Below are 19,205 nucleotides of genomic sequence, written 5' to 3'. Positions count from 1 at the left end.
TTTATCTCCATTAATTTATATTGTGATTTGAGAGGCTTTTATTAAACTTGTTCTTATGGATCATGAATTTGCTACTTCCAAAAATAATTTCTGAATGATTGTCAAGGATTTCCATGAAGGCACTAGGGATCCTTACATGAAAACCCAAAAGTATTAAGAAAGCTTATGTTAAAAGCAATCTCTGTAATCAAATTTTTTTATATAAATCAAAAAGTTTTGATTACTTTGTAAAATTATTTTGTAAATTTTCACACCTTCATATATTTTAATAATTTATTATATATTATAAATTGTCTAGTATATGTTGTAATTAGGATCATGATCTGGTCATCTTAAAGACTTGTGTATTTTTACACCAATAGACTCTCCACATATATTTAGAATCTGAATTTTCTACAAGCTATTTTGGAAAAAATAAAAACTCCTGTCAGTCTCAGGCTTTACTGGAATTCATATGGAATTCACAAGGTTCAAAGTTGAAGTTTATTTTGAGTATTTTCCCAACTTGCTAGAAAATGCCACTAGAAATAGACATGACCATGGAGTGTTTTCTTTTTCTGCATGGGTCTAGAAATTTCATTTTTCATCCGAGCTGAAAATGCTGTGAAAGAATATTTGCACCTTTTTGGTGATAGGGAATAAGTAAAAAACAAATATGTCAACGATTACTTCTGACTATCAGTAAATTTATTGATGAGTTAACTTTGGTTAGTAAATGCATTGCACATATTAATAAAATATAATGTATATGTCAGCATGGTCTTACTTCCACTTTCCTCTGAAAATATCAGTATCTGTAGTACCAAAAAATAGATTAATATCCAAGAAGAGAGGATACAAAGAAAATATTATAAAGCCTTAATGAAAGTGATAGCGATACCTAGAGAAAACTCAAAAGAAAGCTAATTTTGTGGAAGTAGCACCACTGACTGAAGTAGACAATGAAATCAAAATCAACTAAGCCTTAGAAACACAGAAAATAAATATATTAGGTAAGAATACTGGATAAACTTTCTTGATATTTGCCGTGGTGAAGCAAAACAATCAAGCTGGAAAGAAAAATGCAAACCTAAGTGTATTTATTAAGAGGAAATCAGAATCTTGAAGAAATATATTAGTTAAATTCAGCTACTGGATATAAGGGAAATCAAGTGGTTTCCAAAATGTGGAATTACATGAAAGACACAGACTCCAATGCTTTCTATGATATTTTTATGTATAAGAAATAATTTTTACAACAGTAGAAAGAGAGACATTATCTCTTTCAGGAGACTTGTAAGCTCCATGAATGATTTAAAATAGTCAAAATATTATAAAAACACATAATACTTGTCATGATACATTTGTCCTAACTCATAGAATGTACAACATCAATGGTGAATCCTACTGTATTTTCAGTGGGCATGATGTGTCAATATAGTTTCATTGGTTGTAACAAATTTATAACTTTCGTGGGAGATGTTAGTAATAGAGGAGGGTTGGGAGAGGGGTTATATGGAAAATCTTTCACCTTGTACTCAACTTTGATATGAATCTAAAACAACTCTAAAATATAAAGTTTATATTTTAAAAAGCACACATGCATCCGAATGGAAGTGTTCACTTTCTTCCTCTCTCTTTTTTTTTTTTTACTATATATTTTTATTTATTTATTTTTGGCTGCGTTGGGTCTTTGTTGCTGTGCACAGGCTTTCTCTAGTTGCAGCGAGCGGGGGCTACTCTTCGTTGCGGTGCATGGGCTTCTCATTGCGGTGACTTCTCTTGTTGCCAAGCACGGGCTCTAGAGCGCAGGCTCAGAAGTTGTGGCACACGGGCTTAGTTGCTCCGTGGCATGTGGGATCTTCCCGGACCAGGGCTCGAACCTGTGTCCCCTGCAATGGCAGGTGGATTCTTAACAATTGCACCACCAGAGAAGTCCCTTCCTCTCTGTTTTTAAAGAAGATATGTATTTGATGGGATTTTTGAATAAAAGGAAATGGAAAATTTGGGGTATGATTCTAGGTATTATCAGTCTATGTTCTTGATCATGATGAGAAATGCCATTCACACATACCCAGTTTTAAAAGCAATAAAACAATCTTTCCTTTCCCTGGACCACCTAACCAAAAATAGTCCTTTTCTTAAATAATTATAAGCAAAAAATAATTCTACAACATCAAGTCACTGCTACCCAATTAGAAAGAAATATTTCAGAGGAAAATTTTAACTTGTTTTACATGTAGATTTGCTGTTACTCATAATTAGGGCAATACAAATTAGAACCACAGTGAGACTATGTTATATCCACCAGGCTGGCAAAAATTTAAAAGTTTGACAGTAATACAAAGTATTGGAAAGGATGTGGTGTCATGGGAACCTCATACACTGTTGGTGGGACTATAAATTGGTACAAGAATTGCTAGGATCCTGAAATCCCACTCATAAATTTATTCCCTAAAGAAACTCAACCATGTGTACCTGGAAATACATTAAAAAAAATGTTCATTGCTTCATTGTTTATAATAGCAAAATGGTAGAAGCAATCCAAATGTCCCTCAGCAGGAGAAAAGATAAATACATTGTGCATTCATACAATGGAACACTGCAACAGTGAAAAGAACAAACCCAAAATTACACACATTAACAGTGATGCATCTTTGGAACATAATGCTGAATGAAAGAAGAAAGTCTCCAAAGACTATATTCAGAAGTATTCCACTTTCATAAAAGTAAAACTAAAAACATAACACTAAATAATACATTGCTTAGAAATACATATATAGGTAGTCAAGCCATAAAGTAAAGCAAGGGAATGACTAGTACAAGTTTAGGCTAATGGTTTACTTCTGGGGACATACATGTGACTTAATCAGGGAGGAACATGATGGAAAAGATGGGTTCTAGGTATAAAGGCATTTATTTATTTAAGCATTTTTTTTTTTTTTATAAATTTATTTTTGGCTGCGTTGGGTCTTCATTGCTGCACGCGGGGTTTCTCTAGTTGTGGTGAGTGGGGGCTACTCTTTGTTGCGGTGCATAGGCTTCTCATTGCAGTGGCTTCTCTTGTTGTGGAGCACAGGCTCTAGGCACGCAGGCTTCAGTAGTTGTGGCACGCCGGCTCAGTAGTTGTGGCCCGAGGGCTCTAGAGCGCAGGCTCAGTAGTTGTGGCGCACGGGCTTAGTTGCTCCGCGGCATGAGGGATCTTCCCAGACCAGGGCTTGAACCCATATCCCCTGCATTGGCAGGCGGATTGTTAACCACTGAGCCACCAGGGAAGCCCAAGCAGTGTATTTTAATAATCTTTCGTATGCATGAAAATTTTAAAGTTTAGAAAGCTTTTGTAGGACAATGTGCAGAGTGTGATTCCTTACTTTGGAATCATGTACTTGTTATGGATCTGTGGATCAAAATACATAAAAACGCAATGTAATTCAGATAGGTCTGGGGTGTTGGGTGGGAGATGGAGATGCCTCACACAACACGCATTCAATTTTAAAGTTTATTTCCTTTTGTCAGAATATTGTTAAGATTAGACCCTTTTTAAGATTTCACAGTTAAATCATAGTATATGTATGATTTAAACACTTTGTGAATTTTACAAGTATGATTTAGGTGTGTGAATTCTATTTGACTTTAGGTTAGTTTCTTAGCTACATGGAGGGAATTTTGGAACACCAATGATGACCAACCTGTGAATCAATGTATATGTGTGAGTTTTTGTGTGTGTGTGTGTGTGTGTGTGTGTGTGTGTGTGTGTGCGTGTGTGTGTGTACTTACCCCTGAGTCCAGTGAAAAAGGAAAGGGTCAGTAAAGTTGTATTTTGGATTATTACCAAGTTTCTAAGACTGTTAAGTTATAATGATTCAGACATGGAAAATGTACACCTCAAATCACAAAACTAATAATTCTCAGAGCCAGAATTAGAAGGGAAAGCAATATATATCTTGTTATTTATGTGTAGTTCAGTGTGAATTTATACTTATTATTTCATTATTTAGAAAATTAATTGATTTAAACCTGTGCCTTGTTCACTCTTATTTTGTTACTGTAAATTTGAACCTAATCAGGTTATCATCTCTTATCTCACAATATGCAGTGTAAAGTAAAGGGAAAGTGGTTTTCAGAGCACATGGGACTCAAGTACTTAAGTATCACCTCCCTCTGTATGCTGAGCCACACCAGATTGATTTGGTAGGTTTGGAATGAGCCAAGAGATTTGCAGTTAACCAAATAAGCTCTGCTGTTTTAAATGTGGTATGATTAATGTAGCCCAATTTCTGGGCTACCTTTAGAGAAACTATCCTAGACAGACTAAGATTTCCCAGTGGGTCAGTCTCTCTGAACCCTCCCCTTTTAAAAGTAGAGTCATTATCTTGACTAATTGGGTCCAAGTCTTAGAACATGATTACCATCCAGGTAATCTTGGAGGTGGTACCACCTGGTACCAGGAGGTGGTATTCGCTTCTCACAACTTCTTCATAAACACTCCTCACCTCTTATCAGAAGGAATAACCCTTAGGCTTAACACTCAACCCCATTCTTCAAACAAAAGAGCAGGTAAATTCTTCATATCCAAAATGTTATACCAAGCAGCTAGAGAGTATTTGTATACTAACTTTTTGTTCATGACCATGTACCCCAAATATCTCCACATCTTAACTGATGCAGTTCAGTGCTGGATTTTTATTTCCTAACCTTTCTGGCAAACACTATGTCTTATTGAACCAATTTATCTTCTCTTATAGCTTCTCCTTTTATCTTCTCCCTCTTTTCCTCTCTTTATTCTATTCACTCCCTTTTATTTTTCTGGTTTATTTTACTTACAATCCCATCCCTCACTGTGGCTTTATATCAGTTTTTTGACTCAGTAAACAATAATTACTAAGTTAATTACATTATTACAGTCATATATATTTGGTCTCTGAATGAGAATTTTTCTGAATCTTTCCTGTTCTCTGTTCTCCTGATTAGTCTCTAACTCCCTAATCTTGTTCCTTTCATTTCCAGTTTCATCAACTTCTGGTTGAATCTCTAAACCTTTCACCTTGACAGACACTGTCACCGGCCCTGACATGGTTTTACTTCAAGGCAGAAAAGTTTAGGATTTGTATAGTTTTTAAATTATATGTTTAAAAATATGCAATTAAAAAATAAGATCCATGTAAACAAGGAGAGCACATCCACTCCTTTAGAAACAAATGAGGTGAGGACCTAGTAAGTAAGAGGAATTAGTTAAAATAGAACTAATCAGAGAATTGCTAGTAATGTTTGTGGACAACATCATGGATTACAGAATTGATTTATGGTTATATTCCATGCTATAGGCTAGCAAGCTATTCCTCTAGAATAGAGACACTTTAACAGAGTCAAGGAGATCCAGTATATAAGAGCTGAAGAACTACTAAAAATGATAATGAATTTTGTTCTATACCCTTAAATCCAATGTGCAATGAAGAGTCAATTATAATAATTAGTGAAACTTTTTTGACAGCAATTTTGTTAGACTTAATTTAGTATTAGACAATTATTCAGTCTTCAAAAGAGCTTTTTCATCCTGCAAGTAACACTCTATTAGAAAAGGCTCTCAAGAATACATGGTACCTCTGCTGAATCTAGATGAGAGTAAACAAATGTTTTGGCATTGCCTTTTTCTGAACAGGACTACTGGGAGCACCCGTTTTTCATTGTAGGGACTGATTCTAGCTTGAGAAAGTGTGAAGTGTCTCTGCTCACTGTGAGAAATTAGTTATTTTTGCGCTCCAATTTCTTGAATTGAAAATTCATTATTATTCTATTAATATGTAAAGCGTATTTTAAGTGCCCTTTCCACCATTTCATCAAGCCCTTCTAGATTAGAAATTGTCACATTTTGGTCTTTTAAGTTATTGTTGATTTCAGCTTTATTTTATTATTGTTGTTGTTTTTAAGCTACTTGGGACAAAGAAAATGTAGATTATTGGATTGTCATGTTATATATAAACATACCAGAAATTAATTGAATGTAGAATAATTCTTAAAACAAATACAATTTTTTAGGGTATTATTATCATTTATGTTTTGTAATAGTAACTTTATTATAAGTTTACCATTCAGTAATACCACATAAAGTCAGAAAGTTCAAGAAGACTTAAAGAAGAAGCTATTTCACAACTTACTTTTATGTTTTGAACAATACTTCATTGAGGACAGAGCGTTGTTTAATCCAAGCTAGTTTGTTGCTTGTGGTTTAAAATCCAGTCATATTAGATAATATACCGAAGGACAGTAAAGTTACAACCTTGACATATTTTATACACATATTTTTTTTCTGAATACTATGGACATATGTTGAGAATCAGTCTTTTTCTCAAAGGAATATTATTATTTCCCTGAATGATATACATTCTAGACTCAGAAGAAAAAAAACCTCAACAGTGATATTTCTAGGTGAATGAATGACTAACACCTGTTTTAAAAGAAAATAAAGTTAGCTCTATGTGTCTCAAACACATGGAGAATCTTAATTAGAAAAGTATTGTTATAACTTATGAGTTGTGTCAATTAAAAGATACATTTTGTGAAAATTCATCATTAGGCTTTCAAGCAAATCATGATTTTATTTAATGACAAGTATGTATTTTAATTTATAAAATAGTCCTTTGGCTTTAAGTTTAGAAAACTTTCAAAGCTATACAATGATGAAAGGGCATTGACAGTTGGCACACTTTAAAATTATCTTTAAATATTTATAAATCAACACTTAAAAGCTTGATAAATTATAGATTTACAAATATGTAACTCTTCACTTATCAAACAGAGGTATAATTTTTTGTCAATTAAACAGGAGTTGTATTCTACCCTATATGCTTTATTAAAAGACTGATTTACTTTCTTTCAATTTCACTGCTAAGAGTTTTTTTCTCCTTCTATAGACTTTTTAGTGCTATTGTCCAAAAAGGCAACAATTAATGGAGGAAGACTTTTGTTGGGAGGCAACAGTGGGCAAGTCTGCCAGTTTCAACAAGAAATTCTGCCAATTTCAGCCATTGTTTGGCCATTTGGGGAAATGCTTCAACAATTTGTGTTAAAACACTGACCAGCCTTCTCATTTACCCCAGTTTGAAAGGTCATGCTTTGGAATTCAGTGAAACCTGAACACTAAATACATTACCGAAAGCATCTTTATTAATTTATTTTCCTTTACAAAGACAGTGAAGGGGTAAATATTAGGTTGACCTAAGAATAATGAAATGCTAATTAGCTTCTGAATATTTTCTCTTTGGCAATGTGTAGTGATTCTAACACCTTCAAAATTTCAGCTCTGACATCTACTGTGTACTGCATACAAAATCACAGAGTTACTAGTTTTCTGTGGAGACTGGTAGAAAGAAACATATTCATTCATTTAATCATTTATTAAGCAATCTTTAGCACCTACTAGTGCAGGCACTTATTTAGGTGCTTAGGATATATTAGTAAAAAAAAAAAATAGAAGTGCTTGTACTTGTAGAGCTTACATGTTAGTTGCATGGACAGAAAATAAATAAAAACAGAAAATATGTAAATTATAGTGGATGGTTTGTTGCAAGGTGATTGGTGTTATAGGAAAAAGCAAGAACATGCTAAAATAGCTAAAGATGAACAATAGGGTTGTGGTGGTATAGGTGTAGGTTTATCTTAAATAGTGATTAGTTTAGGCCCCATAGAAAACTTTTTACTTGAGCAAAGACTACAGGGAGGAGAGGGACCTAGGCATATGGATATCTGGGAGAAAAGCATTCTATGCTCATTAAAAGAGACTCAGATAAGTTTTAATCCCTTCTTAGATAATGTGTTGACCTTCCCTTAAATTTATGCCAATTGATATCAGAAGTACTAGCAAGAAGTAAACTTGTCTGGAGGTGAAGGACTCAACAAAAGAAAGAAGAGCTACTAAAATCTGGAATCCAGGAACTACACACCCACAAATAAGAACGATTAGCATTTTTTTTCATATTCAGGTGCTATAATGATGCATATGTGATTAAGAGTAAAGAAGACATAATAAACTTAGAAAGTTACTCAATTCATTCAAGTAAGTATTCCTTCACTAATTTCTATTATAATTTTGTATTAGTAAAGTAATATGATACACAATGATCTGTTTTATTTATATATTTATCATTTATTGGCCACGCCATGCAGTTTGCAGGATCTTAGTTCCCTGACCAGGGATTGAATCTGGGCCCACGGCAGTGAAAGCGCGAGTCCTAACCACTGGACCGCCAGGGAATTCCCTGATCTTTGTTTACTACAAATTTAATTCCAAGGAGTTAGTCAAATTGGAATTGATATACTGTGATAGCTCTCCAGATAGAAAAGCTTACACGTTGTATTTACAGACTGCTTCCCTTTCGTGATAATGAAATTATGCAGTTATGTGTAGAAGAAAAACATAGACCAAGATGTAGGACAATCCTTGAAGTCTAAATGATTTTGAGTAATTAGGAGCAGAGTGTTGTCTCAGTGTAAAAATCTAACTTTTTTTTTAGAGCACACGCTATGTCAAGACCTACATCATAGTTACACTTAATGAAACCCTCTGAAGACACACTGAGCTGGAGTCTCCTATTTCTAAGTTAGGATCCCATTGACTAGATTTATTTAGCTTATTCTAGCTTCTAGCTTCAGAAACTACATGTAACATTAAAAGTTTTTAACATGTAGTCTTTTATGGTATGTATGGTACTATAACTGAGAAAGTTGAGAATATGTAGCCTTAAATATATAGTGTCTTATGGTACTAGAGTTGTGACAGTTACGAACTCAGTGAACTGTGAGCTTTCAGAGTTAATCTGAAACACACAATTAGTGGATTTTTGAAGGATTTTTTCTTTTTTAAAGATTCCTTTTTTTTTTTTTTAAATGGTACAGTTACTTTTGTATTTTATTTATTTACTTTTGGCTGTGTTGGGTCTTCATTTCTGTGCGAGGGCTTTCTCTAGTTGTGGCAAGCGGGGGTCACTCTTCATCGCGGTGTGCAGGCCTCTCACTATCGTGGCGTCTCTTGTTGCGGAGCACAGGCTCCAGACACGCAGGCTCAGTAGTTGTGGCTCACGGGCCTAGTTGCTCCGCGGCACGTGGGATCTTCCCAGACCAGGGCTCGAACCCGTGTCCCCTGCATTAGCAGGCAGATTCTCAACCACTGCGCCACCAGGGTAGCCCTGAAAGATGTTTGAGTTATACAAAAACTCTAACATAAATTCTTTGATTTTGGTATATTTATTTTGAAGGAAGTAGGCTGGAATCTGGTTCATTAAATATGGACATATATTAATTTTATGATCAAAAGACTTGGTAAGTCTTCTAATAATTTTTGAACTGATAACATGGAGCACAGTACAGGAAATCCTTTTGGAAAGTGTATAATTAAGGAAGTTAATTCATGTGAAGAATTCAATTAATTAAAATATTAAACAATATTTAGGAAAATCATTTATGGATTACATCCCTCTCAGTTTGCTCTAGACCTTAAAACTTGCTCATATCTCATTTGAAGACCTTCCTGTTCAAATTAATGAAACCAAACATTCTTCAAACTTTATTCTTAATGATATCACTTTCTTTAACCACATTCTTTTTGTCTAAAAAATGAACAATTTCTGCTACATGACCATGACATTTGTGGTGGATTTAGATGCAAGGAAATCTTTCTGTTAAAATTTAAAATGTCAAAGTTATATCAGAAGCAGTTGAAAAGAAGATATTTCAGAATATCAAAGCACATACAATTGTGAGCTAAGTAGAATCCATTATATTATTCTTTATTTCAGTTTTTTTTCTACTTTTAATCTATAATCCAAGGTTTCTTAAATATAATAAATATATGCAGAAAGTATCTGATTTATCAGGTTTTGTCATTTTAGAAACACCCTAGTTAAGGCATTCAGTCCTGATCTTGCAACAAAATGAAAAATAGAGTGGCAGCCAGCAGTATAGCTTAAGAGTTAATCAGCACTGTCTTACACTGCACTGAGGTGGAGCTGATGTTGTCCAGACCCGGGGTCTTACCTTTAACATCTAACATAGAGGCTGGCACATTGTGAGTGCTTTCTAAACTGAAGATCAGGCTGTTTAACCGTAGCACCCCTAATATCAACGATGACATAGTCACTGGGTTAAACTACAACTGTTCTCTGACAAGATTAAATTCTGGTGTGAACAGAAATTTCCCCATATAAAATATATTGCAATGAGAACATATTTTAACTTGATAAGAGGAAGAGCGAATCTGGAAGATCCTGTGTGTATGTTATCTTTTTTAAAAAAAGTGGAAACCTTATATCATTTCTCTTTACCCTCCCCCATTCATAATGTATTTTTATGTTATAACATATATTATATTTCTTTTAAATATACCTTTAACATACATTTAAGCCCATATCAGACTGCCCTACCAACCCCCTAAAAAAAGTCCTGAGTAACTAGAGAATATGAACCATGCTCATGGTTGGATGACAACATTAAGGTCTCAGTTCTTGTCAATTTAACTAGTGAATTCACTACAGTTCCAGTTATCATTCCAGAAGGAATTTTTGAAGAATTTCCCAAATCTAAAAATCTAAATAATTTTGGAGAAAAAAGAGTAAATATGGATGAATTCCCCAAACTAGTATGATGGTTAATTTATGTTCTAACTTGGCTAGGCTATGGTGCCCAGTTGTTTGATCAAACAGTAGTCTAGATGCTGCTGTGAAGATATTTTGTAGATGTGACTGACATCTACCATCAGACACTTTAAATAAAGGAGATGACCCTTGATAATGTGTGTGGGCCTCTTCCAATCGGTGGAAAGCTTTAAGATTAAACACTGAGGTTTCCCAATAAAGAAAGAATTTTTCTTCAAGATTTTTTTCCATGCTACTCTTGACTATCTGAGGCCAGAACGAAGCTGCTGAGTATTTGGTTTGGAGGAGAGTCCAAAGGTGTAGGTGTAGGTATAGAAACATTGTGAATGGAGAAGGGTACAGAGAGGAGATAGAAAATTACCAATTGCGGATTCTACCTACTGTGTAGTTTTTTCCTAGAGCCCTGCAGTATTGCCCTCTAGTTGATGGAGATAATCTTAAAAACCATTTGTTTCTGATATTCATGTCTATTTTTTGAGTTCATAGGTACTTATAAAAGTATCTGAAGTAACTGAAAAATATATACATATAATTTACTTCATTCAGAAGAAAAATTGTCGTTTGAATTAATTAGCAAGTTTCATAAATGAGATCCAAAAACTCTTAATGGATCCATCAAAAAGGGAGATCCCATGAAACTCATGCAACTGTATGCAAAATGTGAGTCCCTATGAATGTAGTTGGTTTTGTACTGGAGAAAGAATTTGTAGTTTTCATTATATTCTCAATATGGACCGTAATTCATAAAATATTCAAAAACAGATTTTTAGAATAAATTATCTTAAACCAAAACTTAAATGAATGTTCACTGTCCTATTGCACAAGTACTCTTTCATCCTATTTCTGAAATATAATACATAAGAAAATATAAGTGTCTACCATTAGGCAGTAGTAAGAAGGCCCTGTAATAAAGACATTTTTACAAAAAGAAAATAACCACCAAAAACTTGGAGCCCTACAAATGAAGTTTAATTTGATCATTCTAAATGTCCTTTAAATTTTGAGTTTCTACAGCTGCTATAAGTAGTAAAAACTAAAAATTTCTTGACAAACATCTAAATTTATCTCTAATGTACCATATTCCACAAAATCCACATAACATAAATAAACTTACTTTTATTATCTTATGTTAGAAGAAATTGAGTTTAAATCTGGTGGATCATTATGCTTATTCAACTTTGTGCAATGTTAGCAATAAGAGATCTAATAATAGATAATATATAATAGTGCAACAAAATAGTTAGGATTCAGAGTCATGGTAGATGTACGTTAAAATCAGAGCTTTATCAATGATATCATTTGACTTCGGGAACACCATGTACTTCATTGGGCATCATGTGTAAAAGAAAGAAAGAAACAATAATTTCTGTATAATATACCTTTATAATTCTTAGCTTGAAGATACTTTTTAGGTGCTCAAGCTCTGTAGAAATGGTGATTAACAATGTCAGTTTTATTAGGTCTGGCACATATTATATGATGATGGCAAAGTGTGATCAGTCTAAAAACTGATTACAAATCACACTTGTTCACTCTCCCTGTCCTGTGAAGAAGTTGTATTCTAATTGTCTGTATGTTTATTGTTTGGAATGAGCTTTTGCATAGAGACAAGTTATGTCCTCAGTCTTGTTCACAAAAGATTTATGATGAGCACTAAAATGTGTTGAATACCTACTACGTGCCAAGTGCTGTGCTAAACATTTTCAATGTATTGTTTCTTGGATTCCTCACAAAACCTTATAAAGCAATGTGATTAATCACTTCCATTTTACAGAAGAGAAAGGGGAACTAAGAAGTGGTGAAGTTTGGGTTCATATGTGAATGACCTGAAGCCAAAGTCCATTAAGCTGCACTTCTCATATTTCATATGCACAGCTCATATTTCAGCTGTGGTATTGTAATTTTTTTCTTTTCATTTTATTTGCAATTGATAAGAAAGCAGTGGGAAATAAAAATCTACTTAAAAATTAAACTTATGGACTAACCAGGAAACCCAAGATTATTTACTCTATCACTGTTTCAAAAGAATTTCAGTTCATTCTATACTTAACTTAAGGTTCCAGGAACAGCATCCCTTTGCAATAGGAATGATGAGATACCAGCCACCAATTGGAAAGGGAAGAAGAGTGGTTCAGAGCATGAGTCAGAATTTAAGTTCTGGTTTTGCCACTTGATAACCATATGAACTTTGGCACATTACTTAGGAGTTCTGTGCCTTGGTTTTGGAGTTTCTTACCTGCAAACAAAGATAATAATATTTGCTAGGGCTTTGGGGAAGATTAAATGGGTTTATACATGAGTAATTAATAATGTCCATAGCACATGGCAAACCCTTAAAGAAATTAGCTAAATCAGGAGCAGCAAGCCACCCTTTAAAAGGGGGTTCTCTTGTATGAGTGCAGTGTGGACAAATTCACCCATGCTGACTTCTGGTGGGAATGCTGCAGCAGGGAAGGCAGACTCTACTGTTTGAGGCAGAAAAAAAAAAAAAAAAAAGTTTCTGTCCCTCAGGGATATTAAGATAGATGCATCCAATAATGCATCCTTCATCCAATAATTCATCCTTATCTAATAATGTCAAGGACCAAAAAGCAAAGCTGACAATAAATATATTTACCCAAGTAAACCTGACAATTCCAAGATATTTTAGTTAGTTAACTGGGAGTTTAACGAAATTGTGTTTAACACATTTAAAATGTAGCAATATCCTTACTAAATGTGATATGATTGATGTCTAAAATGTACTCCATTCCAGGGAATTGCTTCAAACAACAACTATATCTAAATTTCTAAAACACAAATCCATAAGTTATATTTTTTGCCTTAGCTAATAAAGTATAGGGGCATGTCCTAAAAAAAAAGATTTAAAACCAAAAAAATTTCATTGAAAATAGATTTTTAAAGAAGACATATGTAAATTGATTAATAAAATACTTAAGCATGTTACCCTGATATTAGATCTGCATTATTTAAGGAAAAACAAGTCTCCTATTTTGCCTCACATTTGAAAATAACAGAATTACGAAAAAAAACCAACAGTTTTGTATTGATGACATTCTTTTCCCACAGTTTTAATCCTCCTTATTTTCTGCTATAACATTACTTATTCTTCTCTAGTACTTACTGAAGTTCCAATTTTCCCTTCAAGTTATCCTTGGAAGGGAAGCAAAATTGAGGTTCATGCACAAATATCTGCATAATAATTGGTGTCAGGTTAACTAATGGTTATGGGTTCAAAATAATGCTCGTTTGTAAAATGTATGAAATCAGTGCTTGGATATAAGACAAATTTATCTTAGTTTTGATTGATAAAACCAAGCTTATGTGTTCATGAATATGCTAATGACCTCCCAGCTGACTAAGCTGGAAGGAGAGGGGCACCTTGTAAACCAGCTAGCCGCTATTTCACTATATCACTGCTATTTAATATACCAAATGACATGCTCACAAGTCACTATGGTTTTATGAGAAGCACAATTGAGTTCAGGTTAACCTAAACCTAAATAGAGAAATAATGACAGATTTATACAAAAGTTTATGCCATATTAACATTTTTTATCTAAAAAATATGTTCCATGTTAAAAGGAGTAAGATTTCACTAAAAATTGGGCTCCATCCAACAACTTCAATAAAGTATAAAGCAATAGCCTCAATACCACAGGGTTGGTTTGGTTAATTGTTTATTTAGATTTATATTGGGTCGAGCTGAGTTTTTGATCTTTTAATTGGTAGTAAGGTAGGAAGCATATGATGCATTTAATTAAACCAGGAAGGAAGAAAAAGATTAAAACTTGTTTTATGTGTAAAAGTAAATAAACTCTTTTGACCATTTTTGCAAACGACAATATGTTGTGTTTGTTTTGTATAATACTGTTTCTTTTAAGTAAACTAATTTAAAGGAAAAAGAGGAAGAAACATGTTCTAGGAAAGTATTTGCAACTTATCATCTGATAATAATTCTGGTAACCTAATAAACATAGACTCTAACTCAGTTCACAGCCAGTGATTCCATTTTATTTTTTAACATTAAGAAGCCTTTTATTGGATCTTTAAAATCCATTTCTTCATTTTTTTGTAAATAACGTTAAATTAAAAAACTAACTTGATTTTAAGTTTACTCAAATATGGAAAAATACAGATTATTTGATCTAATCTGATTTAATGAACAATATTATAATCCAAATTAGACATGAGAAAATAATAATCTGGATTTATTGAGGACAAAAAGTTTAAATTATTTAAATGGGAATGGCAATAGGATGTATAAAATATATTTCCTATTATTTAAATGGGTTTTGGTGATTTAATTATCATATATCTAATCATATGCTCTTTTTTCTTAAATCACACTAGTTCAATATTTATATTCCAAAGTTTACAATTAAATGTATTCTATATTATTTTTTCAATTTTACACTAATTAAGGCTGTATACCTTCAAAATTATAAACCAACTTATAAGTAGGTAAACTAAAATTAAGGTGTGAAAACTATCCAGTTACTTTGAGTTGCATAACTACTATTGATGAAAGAATTTGGGCAGGTATGATTGTCCATGTGAATAAATGGGAAAATGATCGAGATATCTGGTTAGCATATAGACCTTGTGTTTCTGGTTAAGTATTTGTTTTCCACCTAATTGCATCAGAACATTTTCTGATATTAAATGAGAGAATTTCTTAAATTTAATAGTGCAGCATGGTAATAGTACTTTGGTAGAAAAAGAGAGATTTCCTAAGAAATTATAAACATTTATATAGTGCATCCATGAACTTCAAAACCAGACACAGACAAATCTTTTAAATAGGTGTGTACTGATTTTCCATCTTACGTATATTCTCTGATAGTCTAAGTCAAGAACTAAGAGACACTACAAGTCAAGAACTAAGAGATACTACACTCTTTGAGTGTCGTCTTTAACACTGTTGCAATGATGTATCTTATGTTTATGGTTTAAGAGCTTCTCTGAATCCTAAATAAAGATAAGGAATAAAACCAAAGACTCAAATAATGTCCTTTAAATATATTTGTTTTCTGAAATGTTGACACCATTATCATGGTATCCCTAAAAACAATTATTTTTTCAAGCTGTGTTCAAAGTCATACATAGAGTATGAAATAAGTTTTGTTTAGTGAATGCATATTTAGATCTTTAAAAAGTTTATTTTAATTGTTCTATAGCAGTCTCTAAGGCAATTCTTAAAAATTAAGTAACTATCAAATTTTAACCATGGAACTAAAGGTTGAAAACAAAATATTGTTATAATGGTTACAAATATCTAAATTAGAAATATGTAATAATACTATAAACTGAATTCTGATTAGTTTTTTTGTATTTATCAAAGAATTTTTCCACATTAACATAAAGCTTATAAGGTAAACTTTTGTCTTAATATTATTTTGAATTTTTTACTGAAGTAAATATCTGTTATGCATAAAATAATGATAAAATATGTACAGGTTAATGTGAAAGTTCTCACAGTATACTAGGGTGTTGACTCCATTTAAACTTCAGTATGTCCTAGGCATCACCAATGAGTAAAGTACATATACCTTGGCCATTCATTTAACATAGTTTTTAAAATTACAGACCCAGTTCTAATTTCTATTTAAGTTTTTGTTATTCATTTTTTTCAAAGTGAATGAATACTCTTATATATTCTAAAAATTTACATATTTTAACTAACAAAATAATATTTTGGCATATGCCAAGATATACTGGGGAAAAAAGAACTTGTAGCAATAACCAAAAGCATATTCTTAAAGATATCTAAATATTGCAGGTAGAACATAGTTTTGCTCACATTACCCATGTGATTTCTCAATTCTGTATTTTTATCTTACATATTTAGAACTGTAATTAGATTCTGTGTATTGATTTTATGATCCTACAGGGTAATATCATCCAGAAAAGTAAATTAATTCTTAATGGCCGAAAGCATGCATTGATGCTCTGATATTCTCTTACCATTAAAGAAAGCAAACTGTAGAATTTAATAATATGAATTCTTATTTCCAACTTTCAATTATTTTCTCAAATAATAAACCTTTGCCAAATGACCCTCAATATTCGTTGCCTAGTGTTTTTCCACAGTATTTTTTGAAAATAAAGATTATAAACCATACTATAAGAATAGTTACAAAAAATAAATTAAATTATTTTAATAATTTAAAGAAAATTATGGGGTTTTGGCTAGCAATTAAATAAAGATTAGAGAATTTGAGGGAGTTCCTTATTATAAAATATAATATTAATGTAATACCTCCTTGTAAGAAAATAATCTAAATTAAAAACAGTGTTATTTTAATTTTTGTTACTAACCCATGGCATTGGGTTAGGCATTTAGTGTGTTCTTTCCATTTCTTCCCCTAATTATCTAATGGCTATTTACAAAGTCACATTCTAAAAACACTATCCATTTCCACAAATGTGTCAGGGAACTCAGTACAATTAATGAATGACAGGAGATAGGAAACCAGCCATAATATTTTTAAAGAATCACAAAAATAAGACTTAATTGAACTTTCCATTATTTGGAGAAATTTGTGGGAAAACTGAGTAGAAAATTATGAAGGAATTACTCAGAATGTGTTGGTAGTCCACCGTTAATGTGCCAGATTATGGGTGATTAAGTACAGGATTTCTCCACTGAAGGATATTTTGCAGATTATAATTTCACTTAGGTAAGAAAATATATTAAAATTATGTCAATTAATATAATTTGAACCCAAATCTGACATCTAATTTTTCTTAGCAACAAATTTGTCATGTCTCTATACCAACAACTTATTAAGTAGATACTAGTTTCTTAAATTGTCCAGGACGGTCTGTACTGTTGAAAGAAGCATTAACAGATGATTCATCTCAACATTTCAGTAAGTTTTATCCTGGAAGTTCTTTTTTTAATACACACTTTAATTTCCCTGTTTAATTATCTGATATATCTATTTGGGAAATATTTTGTTACTTTTCTTTACCCACGGTTATCTCAGTATCACACCCTCCTCGAAAAAGTTTGCAGAGGGATACCAGACAAATGGAAGTAACACATTCTATTAGCTTAAGAGCTTTGAAATTAGAGTTAATATAGAAATATCAACATTTTCTCAACCCTAGTTGTTTTTTTCCTTTGTTGCCCACCCCATGATCCAATACAGCGGAAACAGTTCAGAGTTAGTAAAAGAGAGACTTAGACACATCTGGCAACAGCGAACAATGAAAATTCCATTAGTTCAATAGTTAGAGATGTATGTGTAAATAGGCGTGAGTGGCAAATAGAAGACAAATATAATAAATCCAAAGTGATTCCTTTTCTTTTAATTCTCCATCGTGTTCAACTACAGAGTGAGACTCCGAGACCCCCATAAGTAGTTATTCTTTCACCCCCTTTTTAGAATACTGATTATATGGAAAGTTTAAAGACTCTTCCTGGGGGAAAAATGTTTTCCAGCTGTCAAAATTTAAGCTTAGCTAATAGTAGAGCTAATTTTAAAAAGCATTGTTCCCTGATTAAGATATTTGTTCAAAAGTATGCCTTTTAATCCATTTAGATGTTTTATCACTTCCCAAATTTATTTTTCTAGAATATCACTGTACATAATATTATCTAGTAGTAATAGGTATTGTGTACATCTTGGGGAGATATACTCTCATTTTTCTAACATGTGAAATAAATGAGAATTGTTTCAACATAATTTCAATGTCACTAACTAAATTCTATAGTAGAAACATTGTCAAACTACATGAGAATACGACTCCGAATAAATATATTTATTTTGAATAATGCACTTACCCAGCACAGCTCCTAAGGAAATTCTTGGTGAAATATTCTTAGGATGGAATTTGATTTTCTGAGATTCCGCAGAAGAAATGTACCCCCAGACAAGGTGCGGAAGGGTGAAAGCTTTGCAGTGTAACCCTGCAGGCAGGGTGAGGTCCAGTTAGCAGAGCTTGATGATCTAAAGCAGGAGGTGACACTCTCTGCTGGAGAGAGAGGGTTGTTCTGAGTAGATTGGAAGGGTTGTCACATTGTATGTGCTCAGCAGCAGAAGGGAAACATCAGAGCTTCCTGTTACATCACTCTGACCCCGCCTGCAGTTAGTGTTAGGTTACTTTCTTTCTCAAATGGCATACCCCAGGAAAGCAGCACTCCTTTTTTATTCTGAGACAAGAGCAAGAAGCAGCCTGAACAGACAGAGATCATATGCTGTATGAATACATTGTTAGCAGCAAAAGCTGGCTGTATTTCACCTTGACTGAGTTCTGTTAGAACTTGTCAAACAGAGATGCCTATGATTTGAAGGAAATCTGAACATAGTATTCTGCTCAAAGAATTAAAGGAATTAGGAAGTGTGTGCGTGTGTGTGTGTGTGTGTGTGTGTGTGTGTGTGTTGAATTACACTTTACAAAGCATCAAGGGAATTTTTTAATCTAACATGTCTTTCTTCATAAAGGAACACAGAAAACTAATAACTATTTTTCCCTCATAATTAGTTCTGTGATCTAACTCTTGTTAATTTGGATCTCTGATAATCAGAGCTATTCCCTGATCAGTTTTCCACAATTAAATGATGAAACTCT

At 32.9% G+C, this 19,205-nt stretch overlaps 1 protein-coding gene across 2 annotated transcripts in view; it reads right to left on the bottom strand.

Annotated features, from left to right (window-relative positions):
- CALCRL (calcitonin receptor like receptor) overlaps positions 1–18,626 on the bottom strand; it is a 105,995-nt gene extending 87,369 nt beyond the window's left edge. For both annotated transcript variants that reach the window (XM_082658680.1, XM_082658681.1), the window contains exon 1: positions 18,418–18,626. The gene's annotated coding sequence lies outside the window, so the exon portion shown is untranslated. The remainder of the gene's footprint in view (positions 1–18,417) is intronic.
- Between the last annotated feature and the right edge of the window lie 579 nt (positions 18,627–19,205).

The sequence above is a fragment of the Grampus griseus genome, assembly GCF_964374135.1.
Source record: "Grampus griseus genome assembly, chromosome: 7".
NCBI lineage: Eukaryota > Metazoa > Chordata > Mammalia > Artiodactyla > Delphinidae > Grampus > Grampus griseus.
The sequence above is the reverse complement of the archived record's forward strand: the minus strand, read 5'-3'. Positions and strand labels throughout refer to the sequence as shown.